The sequence below is a fragment of the Pocillopora verrucosa genome, chromosome 6 (genome assembly GCF_036669915.1).
Source record: "Pocillopora verrucosa isolate sample1 chromosome 6, ASM3666991v2, whole genome shotgun sequence".
Taxonomy (NCBI): domain Eukaryota; kingdom Metazoa; phylum Cnidaria; class Anthozoa; order Scleractinia; family Pocilloporidae; genus Pocillopora; species Pocillopora verrucosa.
This window is the reverse complement of record NC_089317.1, coordinates 11,314,203-11,325,555: the sequence shown is the minus strand read 5'-3', so window position 1 is coordinate 11,325,555 and position 11,353 is coordinate 11,314,203.

Genomic DNA, 11,353 nt, shown 5'->3' with positions numbered 1-11,353 from the left:
TACCGAATGATCTTACAAAAAGGTGAAACTGAGATAGAAAAGGATAATATCACCGATCCTGAGACGACAAGTTATTCGTTTCGTGGTTTGGAGAAAAATACCAACTACACGGTGAAACTGTTTTCCAGAAATTTTGTTTTCGAGGGAGATCCTACTGTAAGGAGAATTAGGACTATATTTGAAGGTGAGAAATCACAAGTGATGTCGTGACTGAGCACTTTACACTAGATATTTCCCAGTTTTAACAATATTATCTGCTCGCCGAATTATAAGTGTTTTTCCCCTCCTTAGTGGCTAGTTTCTTTTCCCTCCTAATGGTTATTTGAGAGGTACCCACGTTTGAAGAAGCATAATAATAAATAAACCACAGGTGAAAGTAGGTGAGATGAAAAAAAGCTTAACGGTTTCCGTTTCAGACACTACTGCGACTTTTTATTTCAAAGTACCTTACATTGGCCCTTTTTCTGTTGTCACACAAAAAAGGGTTCGCCACTTTACTGAGCGTTATTGTGATGACATAGATATAAAGTTGGCTTTTTAATTTTTTAAAATAGGCAATATGTTTTTTTGTGAAAGAACCCTCGTGGGCTCCGTACGTGTGTGGTTTACAAGTTGTAATACCTGATATGTCGGCTAAACCTCTCTGCATTTATCCACACGTGTGCGTGAGCACTTGGTCTGTGATAGAACCTCTTACATTTTCGGACATTTACAAAATTCTCAACACTGTCGTACTCTATATTCTGATGAGTGTTTTAGCATCTTAGATCACACTTCCAAAACTATCCTACTTAAAATCAAAGAAGCTATTCACATTCAGGGAGGGCAAGCTACACTTAATTATCAACTTTGTTATGTTAATTTGAAACTTTCCTTGTAATTGCATATATTGTTCTGTTTCTATCGTTTGTTTTGTCCAATCAGCATTTTGTTAAACATTTTAAATTCAACTTTGTAATTTGTATAAATCAGAACTGAAGATGAGAGAAGAACTGTGGAAACATGTTTTTAAAAGTCATATATTTTCTTAAACCAACTGTCCCTTTTGACAGGGACGCGATGTTTGCAAAGCGGTCGACCGAAGAATTGAAGTTTGAAATAATGGGCCCTTCACGAAAATCGCTTTTAATACGCCAATATTATGGGAAACTCTCGTGAAACAGTTTGTGGATGGCCTCGAAGAATCCTCCGAATATTTTCTTAAGGATGAGAAAAGTACGAGCACAAAAAAACAGAGTGCGATTGAAAAAAGTCATGCTATAAGCTGTAACCTGATAAAATAGGAAAAATTATGACGTACGAAGAAAGTTATTGGCATTTCCTCCCGATTTATAGCCAATCCTGTAACATGTCGAGACCATTACGCGATGACGATTTCACAATAGACCTTGCGTAAGGAGAGAAGTTTTTCAGTATATTTTATGACATATTTCGTGGTAATTCTAATAAAAAACTTCACTTTCCACGCATCAACATCATTATTATCATTTGTGATAAAACTGCGGCGAAGAAGCGTTGATCTCTCTCCAAAATCGTTTTTTTGGTCGTCGAAACAACCTTTCGCCATATATTTCCTTCTGACGAGTTGTAATGTTTGCCCCGTGGCGATCTCAGAAATCTTTGCGCAAACACAAGGATCCTATTACTGGCAACTCATCCATTAATGATGCTGCGAACAGAGAAGTTGTCAATCTTTTCACTGGTTATCTTCGGTGAAGCCCAGGTGGTGTGCGCACTCTGATTGTGTTGCATGATAGTCATAAAATGAAAAATAAGTCATTTGCATCCTGTCGTGGTCGAGTGAACATCTCTGGTAGCAGTAAGATAGCGTGAATAAACGTGGAATTGAATGGAAATTCACTGTCTGTTGCAGTTCCTTCGAAAGTTAAAAAGTGTTAGCGGGCCTGTGCGACTCCTGTTATTCCTCCGTGACAAATTCGTTGTTAGGAGGCAATTGAAGACATTCAGAAAGAATCGAAACTGCAGTCTTGCCCGAGAATCTATTCATTTAGCAGCAGTTTTACACACAGCTGATGGCTGTGTGAATAATATCAAATCCGCGAGTTATTTAACGGAGAATCGTCCCTTGCAAACGCATTCTAAAGAGGCAGCGACCTTCTAATACACGAACTATTTTCCATGTCATACACTTAAAGGCGTGAATACGGGATTCGAGAAAAGGAGAAGCCTTACACTTCCTAACACCAAATTCGTCACGCTCAACGTTTATTAAAAAACGTACAGAGTTTCAAATATGCTTAAAGAATATAGAATACCTAGAATAAGGTTTTTACAAACGTATCTTTGGAGTTATATTCTGCGGGAGACACTGGTACTTAAAAAAAAAAAAATAGCGCGCACACATGAAAACATTACCTTTTGTAACACAATCTCATCCGGCTTTGCCAAATCTCAAGAACATACAGATGGGGAAATGACACCTTAAAGTTAACCCTTAATATCACATCGTAAACGGAATTCATTAAAGGATATCCTAATAATAGCTAAGCTTTCAGGTTAGAAGATTTAAAAGCGCAAGTGAATGGCAGAAGTCGCTCAAGCAATCAGCACCGTTTGATGATCGACCACCTTTTGCTTTCCGGCTTACCTGGTGTGTCGCCGTGCGCATTGTAGAGTTATTCATTGGTCAAGTGATTCCGTTCATGGCTCAAATTCAACTGTCCTTCATTCAATGATCAAGATAGTATATTTACCATACAACACTCGCGATAAGTTAATTTCCTTTTACTTAGGAAAGTAGATTTACAACACAATTGAGTATATAATAGTAACGCTGTGTAACGGAACAATAAGCCTTTTCTCGGCCAAAATCAGTCTCAAACACCTGCACTTAAAATGCGAGAAACACATGTACCGTTGGAGAGCATTTGAGAACGTTTAGTCAGAGCTGTTAAAGAAGGATCAAAGCAGCCATTCAAATCTTTGAAAGGCTCCAAACTACGACGGACATCAAATTTGACCTTGAAATCCGGTCTCAAATTACATACAAAAAAATAGTGATCGCGCTTGTCCTTGAGAACCATAGAATACGCGACAAATACGAACAAAAAATACTTTTACACATTCAGAATAAATCAAATTACATTTATCTATGATTAAAGGAAAAAGGAACGGCCTAACTTTTACGGAATGTTCAGTCAAAATCTGCCGAATTCTGCTGCTTTCACCGCCATATTGAAAATGAAGCTACCACAATGCAACGCAATCGGAGTGCGCACACCGCTTGGGTGAAGTCATAAAGCGCGCCACAAACTTCCTGTCTTAAGATCATGAAGCGGTCTTAGGTCATAGGTCTTAGTCAAAGTGAGATACTCTTTGATTGGAAATAGAATCTCTTAAATTTCTCTGCTTAGAGAAAAAGATCAGTTAACGATTGGTGGAGCAAAAACAGAGAGACAAAAAAGAGAAGAGTTTTGGATTTAACGTTATGATGTTTAAGGAAAAAGAAGTTATGATTATAAAACAATAGATATTCATCCAAGAAAAACCCAGCAGTTCCTGGGAGATGAAAAATTATCAGTTGTATTTGGTTCAAAGAAACTGAAAACGATTCAAGCGTCAATGCTTCTTCTTTCTTGTTCAACGGTGAAAAACTTATCAACTTTTCAACAACTCCTGCAACAGATGCAGAATTCGTATGGGGATATTAGACAAAAATAGTTCGAGATCGTTTTCATGAAGGACTGCTCTCAAGCTGTCATACTTTTCTCAGTTACAAAGACACTGTCTTGACAGAAGAATAAATCAATGTACATCATGAATTTTTCAAGTTTGCGAGAAGATACAACGATGATATTTGAAAAATCGTCTCACAAACCATCAACACCCCGATGACATGACAAGAGGATCATTCAAGAGAATCATTCAGGAAAATCGTTCGAAAGGATCATTTGAGATTATAATATTCACACCCTCATCAGAACTCACTCGTGAGTTGTTAAGAGGATGTGAATATTATTCACCTGTGAATAATTTAAGTTGCCTTGAAATCAAGGTTGTTTCCAAAATGCGCAAGAACCGTTTTTGAAGTCAATGTTGATTTTAAGGTTGACTTGAAATCAAGGTTCAATTCATGAGTTGCCTTTAAAATCAAGGTTGTTTTCCAAAGTGCGCCAGAATCCCCTTTTCTATCTAATAAAGCTCCCTTCCATTCCAGCATGTATACGAAATGAGATAATTAATTTTAACCAAACGAAATAAAATCTATTTAGTGAGAGAGAAAAGGTCTTTAATCAAGCTGGCCAAAGTTGGAGGTCAGTTCTGGTCAACGTTGTTATTGTCCAGCATAGTAACCTTGTTCTCCACAAATTTTTTTTTTCATTATGTTCCTCAATCTTTATTTTATTTTATTATTTTATTGCTTTCCTTTTTTTAGTACCCAGGATAGACAAAGGAAAAGGTATGTTGAGCGTTTGTTGAGAGCATCCTACAACCTCTATCAAATATCGCTTAATTTGAGGACAACTACATGCGAAATCATGCTTTAATTATTCAAAAGGTGTTTACACTCCCAAGATTTTATTTCTAGCCCAATGAGCTCGATCTCCAGTAATTAATATTACATGTACGCAGTCAGAACCATCAACGTCGTTCACAGATCGTTCTTTTTCTTGACCCTTGGTACGAGGTTGCGGAAAATTTAGATCTCCTGCATATTTGATCCTTGTCAAAGGTAAGGTCAAATGTGTTGTTCAGATTTGATATCATTTTTCGATGAGCATCTTGAACGATATCAAATATTTTACGCTTTTGACTCTGTATTCTATGCTAGTCATGGGCGATTTTAAATGTGGAAAGTGTATGACATTACTTTTGACGTGGGTCAAAGGTAAAGCCAGATATGGAAGAACTTTGCTGATTCTTGTTAATGTTTATAACAACTGCATAGCAGTATTTTAAATTGCCACGCATTTATTTTTGACCATGCTCAAAAGTTACGTGAAATTACATTCTATCTCATCTCTGAAATGCGGATGAGATAAATGATTAAGATATAACTGAACAAGGTTGTGCAAAATATCGTGATATTTGTCAGAGGCGAGAAGATCAACTGTTTGTCAAAGCTGAAAGTGGAAATACATACTGGTTGATCTACGAAATGCCAAAAAATGACGATATTATGCAATAATCGATAATAACTAACAAAAAATGGGAAGCATGGAGAATTCAGTCTCAGTGAAGATGACCTTATGATGGAGGAGTAACTACCGGAGCCCCATCTACACGCCTGCAAGTTCATATGAAAGTAAGTAGCATCATAACCCTTCTGCTCCATCACAAACATCAGTAAATACAACCCCTGCTGCTACCAGTTAAAATTGTTGTTCCCACAAACTACTTGTTAAATTTAGGTTCCTTAGGGATAACTGTTGGCACAGTGGCTGCGTTCAGTTACCTCTTTAGCTCTAATGCTAAAATTTTGTTTTGGTATGTGGCGAGAAATAATACTCAACAGAAAATATGCATGACGTAAGTGTTCCTCATACGTGTAAAACCAGTTCTGGGAAGAATTGATTATTCTGTCTCTTTTTTGGGCCACTTAAATATAAGACACTTCTCACTGCTCACTGCAGAATGGTTTCGTCAAAAAGTAACGACTCAAATGAAAAAAAGTATGATAATCTGCTTAGAGTATTGATAAAAACATTTAATTTGTTTCTGCCCTGGAATACGTGAAGATAGAACAAATCGTTGGAAATGACGCTTTTGGTTAGGTTACTTTTACAATCTATATCATTTTCGGGTGCTGAACGAAAGAGAGGGTAAGAATCTACCCCGACTTAAGGTATGTTGAAACAACAACATAAACATTTGTGCGTTAATTTACAATAATATCCCCAGTTCATACGTCAGCACGCGTTCATGGGGATGAAATTAAGTACAAAAACGTAATTTTTACAGATACTCATGTATTTATACGTCAACAGGCATCTCAACTTAATTGAATAAGATGGTATTAAGAGATGTCGAACCAAGCCAGCCTGGTTCAAGCAGACTCAACCAATTTCCTGCCTAATACATGGATCTCTGGGAAGCCAACAGAGATCATATGAAAGCACAAAATGCAGTGCCAGTGCTGGATAGGTAGGTGCCTCACGTCCATCCAGAGGCTCCTGGAAAGTTTTGAGTGATCATGTGACCATAAGAAAAAAATCACCGCTTTCGGCCAAGTTATCAAGAGAACTGTAGTGGGACTTCGAGGGAGGCCTGGGACGATTGCAGTAGCCATAAAGGTCCTCAAAAGTAAGATCTATTTTATGACTTTCGGACATTAGGGATCAAATAACGTCAACCGTTTTGTTCTGTTTTGTTCATTCCGATTAAATTAAAGGGTTCAATGTAGGTCTAACTGAAAACCCTAACCTTAACCATTCATTGTTATGTTCCCATTTTGCCCATTGCTAAAGTTGCTCTTTGCTTTTAACTTCCCAGTCAATGCTGCAGAATCGGACAAATCGGAGGTTTGATGAAAGAACTTGAGACAATGAAGCAGCTGAAACCATACCCTCACGTCATCAGACTTCTGGGATATGTTGTGGAATCTGGTATGCTCAGTTAGGTTGTATGGGTCTCATTGAACTTTGCGACAGAAAGGGTATGAGGCTGATTTTATCACAAAAGGTCTTTTTAAGACGTTTGCTTCAAACTTTAGGAGCACTTTGCAAAGTCACTTCTGGCATCTATGGAATATGTTTCATTTGAGTGAGTCAGCCGTGTTTTGTCTCAGCTTTCCGTTAGATCATCCACCGAGACCTCGCGGTACGTAAAAGGAAACATGCAAAGTGACAGACTTAGGAATGGCTAGAGAGTCCAACAAGAGAATATAGATGAAAGATAGGTAAAGGTAATCCGATTATTGCCAGTGGCTAAGATTTAAAAAAAAATATTCATCCTCTGATCTTTTGCAATGAAAGATGGCGTATCATTACATCGAAATTTACCGCCATCAAAAATATGTCTGATTTACTGCCTAATGAAAATGTTTATATCCAGTTTAGCCTCCTAATGAAGGGCAAGGCCTTCGTTATGTAAATAGGAAGCTTAAGAGGCGTTGTTGTACGGCACCTATACCACAAAGACTGGCATGTAAGTGAAATTTTTCATTTCTTTTGGTGACAGTAGACTATTAATTATTTTACAGTTAATAACAATTGCATGGCCAAGTTGTGATTTTGAAGCTTTTCCAAAGAAGATATTGATTTTTATTTCATATATCATTACATTTTAACATATTGGTAATTGATTTTATGGGCCCACTACCATAACCTATTTTTGCTTTGTCAGGTGGAATTATGGAATTGTCTTTGACGAGATTTTCACTATAGTTAACACCTGATGGAATTTGATCAGACTCTGATAGTGGTTTACTTTAGGCTGGAGTACGTTTCTTGTACTAGTCTTCAAACTTATGTTTTAGACTTGACCAAAGGAATCCATGTGGGTGGAGAAAAGAATTTGCTTTCTGCTTCAGATGAAGAAGGAACTGAATTGAGGTTTAGATCCTGTTGCACTAAGATGCACATTAGTTCTTTTTCAGGTGGTTCAACGACTCCACGTTTTGATGACAGGGAAATTGCAAACTTGCTTCAGCAGGGATTCCGAACGCCTAAAACACAGCACATGGATTTGTCACCTGTCCCTCTCTTTCCTTTTTTATGCTCATTGAAAGAAACATTAAATGCATCTCGCTGTCATAATGGTGCTCATTATATGTGTAGATCGATATTAGCTACCAGATAATGACGAGATGCTGGCAAAATGACCCCGATGGGAGACAAACATTCACTGAATTGAAAAGAGCTTGAAGACATGGGAACCCTGCTCGAGGTAAGACTTGTGATGGACATGGCAAGTTACCAATTTCCTTTAAATCAACGTTATCTCATTCAGATGTCCTCTTTTCTGTTATATCACCAAGGTTCCACGACCAGCATTGTTAACAAAAATCTCTCTCGGGATTGTTTTTGATGTAATTTTTCACTGATAAGGGTATCAGTATATTTCAGCAATAGCCCTTTAATCTTATTTGATAAGGCGATCGGATGAAAGTAAAACTTGGATTCGATTAAGGAATTGTTAACCCTTTGATAAATACACTAAATCCGTGTGTAATTGGCCCTGCACGCTGATAGCGCATTCGGTGGCTGCTCTTAGCGTAAAGGAGGCAAAATAGTCTTACCACTTCTGTTAAAATCTATTTTTCCTCTGCAGAGGCTGATTAGCATGAAAATGTGGCACAAGAATTTGGACGCAAGAGTTGAAGATCTAGTAGAATAGTTGGGTAAACGTACTCAGGCTTTTGAGGGTCAACTGTTTGAACACCTCGCAATCAACATGTCAGCCTAAAATGGTCACTGGGTCGGAGACGCCAGTGTTTATTTAGCGGTTAAGCTAATTCTTATAACTGTTCGCAAGAAAGTCGAAACGAAGAAATGAAATGCTACTAATGGTGAAAAAGAGCGTTTTCCAAAAATCACTTGAAAGATCTTGTTTTGAAGACTTAGTGGAAGTTTTGTCTTTAAAATTGTTCTTTGCCTGTTTCTTCTTTTTACAAGTAATGTAACTCGACGTTGGTGCTGACACTCGATCAAATTGGTCTTAAGTTCTTTTCCAAAAAAAATTATGAAAGTGGCTTTTAATGTAAGGTCTGAAAATTTCTGAAACGAATCTGTGTGCATGATGATGCCTCGCAAGGAACGTCTGAAATAATAGCTAGCAATCCCATGTGTGTTTATCTTGATTAGGTTTGTAGATCGTAATTTATCTCTGAGGACTGACCTGAGCCAGGCAGCCTCACCTGAAAAGAAAGTAATACAGCTGAATTTATTAAAATGGCTTCTTCTATATTTAAGAGACATTTATGTTTCACAGTTACTACAGAACAACAGATGTAGTCAATAAATTTCATGAAGTCAATGACAAACACGGTGTACCGTCTGGTCAGTATTCTCGTTTTCTCAGTTGCACTTAATAACTATACGGGACAAATGATCCTTCGACGACCGAGGAAGAGTTGGGAAAGGGGGCAAGGAGCTCCTCGCTTTTCAGGAAATATCCACCGAGCATTTTGGAGGAAATTTGTCTCTAGCCAATGCTGCCAATGTTTAAGTTGTTGAAGGCAAAAGTGACTTATTGTCAAGCTTTTTAAAGATACCAAAAAGTCAAACACAAGATATGTGATATATCACATTGAACAGGTATAACCCTTAAAGATTTTTTTCTTATGTTGCTCATCATGAGGTTGTAATGTTCTTCTATTTCCCAAAGAGTGTAGCATTTTATCTATATATCTGCATCTCGTTAAAGAGGTTATTGCTCATTGTGGTGGTAAGTAAAAATAAACTGTCTAATCGTTTGCCTCACGATGTAGTCACTTGACATGTATATCTGCATTTATTCATCACTCCTTTACTGACTCATTTTTCTCTCATCCCCTTGGATTCCCAGCTTGAAAATCACAGGTAATTTATTATGTCAAATTCAGTATCTGCTATGGTTTCTTATACTCTTTTTACGTTCTGTATCTTACAATCGAGAATGTTTCCCTAGCTATCCAATGTTTTATTTTGATTGCCTTTGTTTTTAACATCGTATCACAAACCATTCTTGCATTGTGTTTACCAGCGGCGTCATTATACAATAACAAAATTTAAATCTCTGTTGAGTTATTCTTAGATTGGAACAGGTCATCAGCCTCCTATTTCATGTCGTTGTTGGCACGCGAGTGGGTCTGTGTTTCGAATAGTCTCTTTAGCAGTTTCACATCATTTTCGAAAACGTATCTCACTCGTGGTCGTCGTCTGCTGAGACGTTCCTGATCTCTGATCGGTATGATGAGGATCTGACAGCTGCGTAAAGAGACCGGCTCCTTTGAACTAAACATGATAGCGAAAATCGGAAATTGCTTATCAGAATTTCCAGTCCAGCATATTCGCATCGTTCCAAAACCAGCATGATATTATATTGTAAGAGCGACATATGGCGTATATAAATGCCTTCTTACCTTGCCTTGCATGCATGTTCTGTCCAATATATTTCCATTTTCAATTCACGACTTGCCAGTGGGATGAGATAGATTCAGACGGTTGGATCGCATACGGTGTTGAATTCAAAGAGAGACATTGTTAATAAATAGTTGCTCATTTTTTTGTTGTGGTCGTGGTCGTCGTCTGCTGAGACGTTCCTGATCTCTGATCGGTATGATGAGGATCTGACAGCTGCGTAAAGAGAACGACTCCTTTGAACTAAACATGATAGCGAAAATCGGAAATTGCTTATCAGAATTTCCAGTCCAGCATATTCGCATCGTTCCAAAACCAGCATGATATTATATTGTAAGAGCGACATATGGCGTATATAAATGCCTTCTTACCTTGCCTTGCATGCATGTTCTTTCCAATATATTTCCATTTTCAATTCACGACTTGCCAGTGGGATGAGATAGATTCAGACGGTTGGATCGCATACGGTGTTGAATTCAAAGAGAGACATTGTTAATAAATAGTTGCTCATTTTTTTGTTGTCGAGTTATTAAAAAAAAAAACCCTATGTCCGCCACCTTAATTTATTTTAATTAGAGGTAACTCGCGTGAAAACAAACCTCGAGTTTCGGCCTCTGAAGAAATTTATAGTTTTCTTTGCTTTATATAGGCGTGTGTCGATGCGAATATGCTGGACTCCTTGGCATGTCTCGTAGCAAAGAGGTCCATTGAGATTCGCGGGAAAGGTCATCTCGTGACTTCACCGGAGGAAAGGAATGGGTTTAACGAGGACCAAAAATTTTGTCAGGAAAAGCAAAGAGTAAGATAACACTTTTTCGCCTTAACAAACTTTTCTCCCTTCCATTTCTTTTGCCCAGGCCTCTTCAAAGTTTCGGGAAATGTGACAAATTCACCTCTTTTGGGCAGTGCAATACGCGATGTAAACGAAATATGCAGATCGAGATCCTGAGCGAAGTCCTAGAAGAAGGTCAAAACTCTGCCGGCCCAGACACCCCCGAATCATTACGCCTTTGTTATTTGGTACTAGCAAGAGCCCATTACTCCTGGTACAAGCATCGTAAAACAGTATTTTAGCCCTACCTCGCCCACTTTTTAATATTTTGGATTTCCTCTTTCGACAAATTAAATTTGGATAATTTTTTTAATTTAAGAGCGGAAAAAAACCCAATTATGAAAATTTGACCTGGGGACCAATATCATTGAAGTGAAAGTATTATGGGGTCAACAACTGGGTTAAAATCTTCAATTTTTCCCACCAGATGGACGAAAATAAAGCTTATTGTGCCTTTATCTCATCATGATCGATTATATCATGGAGTTACCCTTTTTTT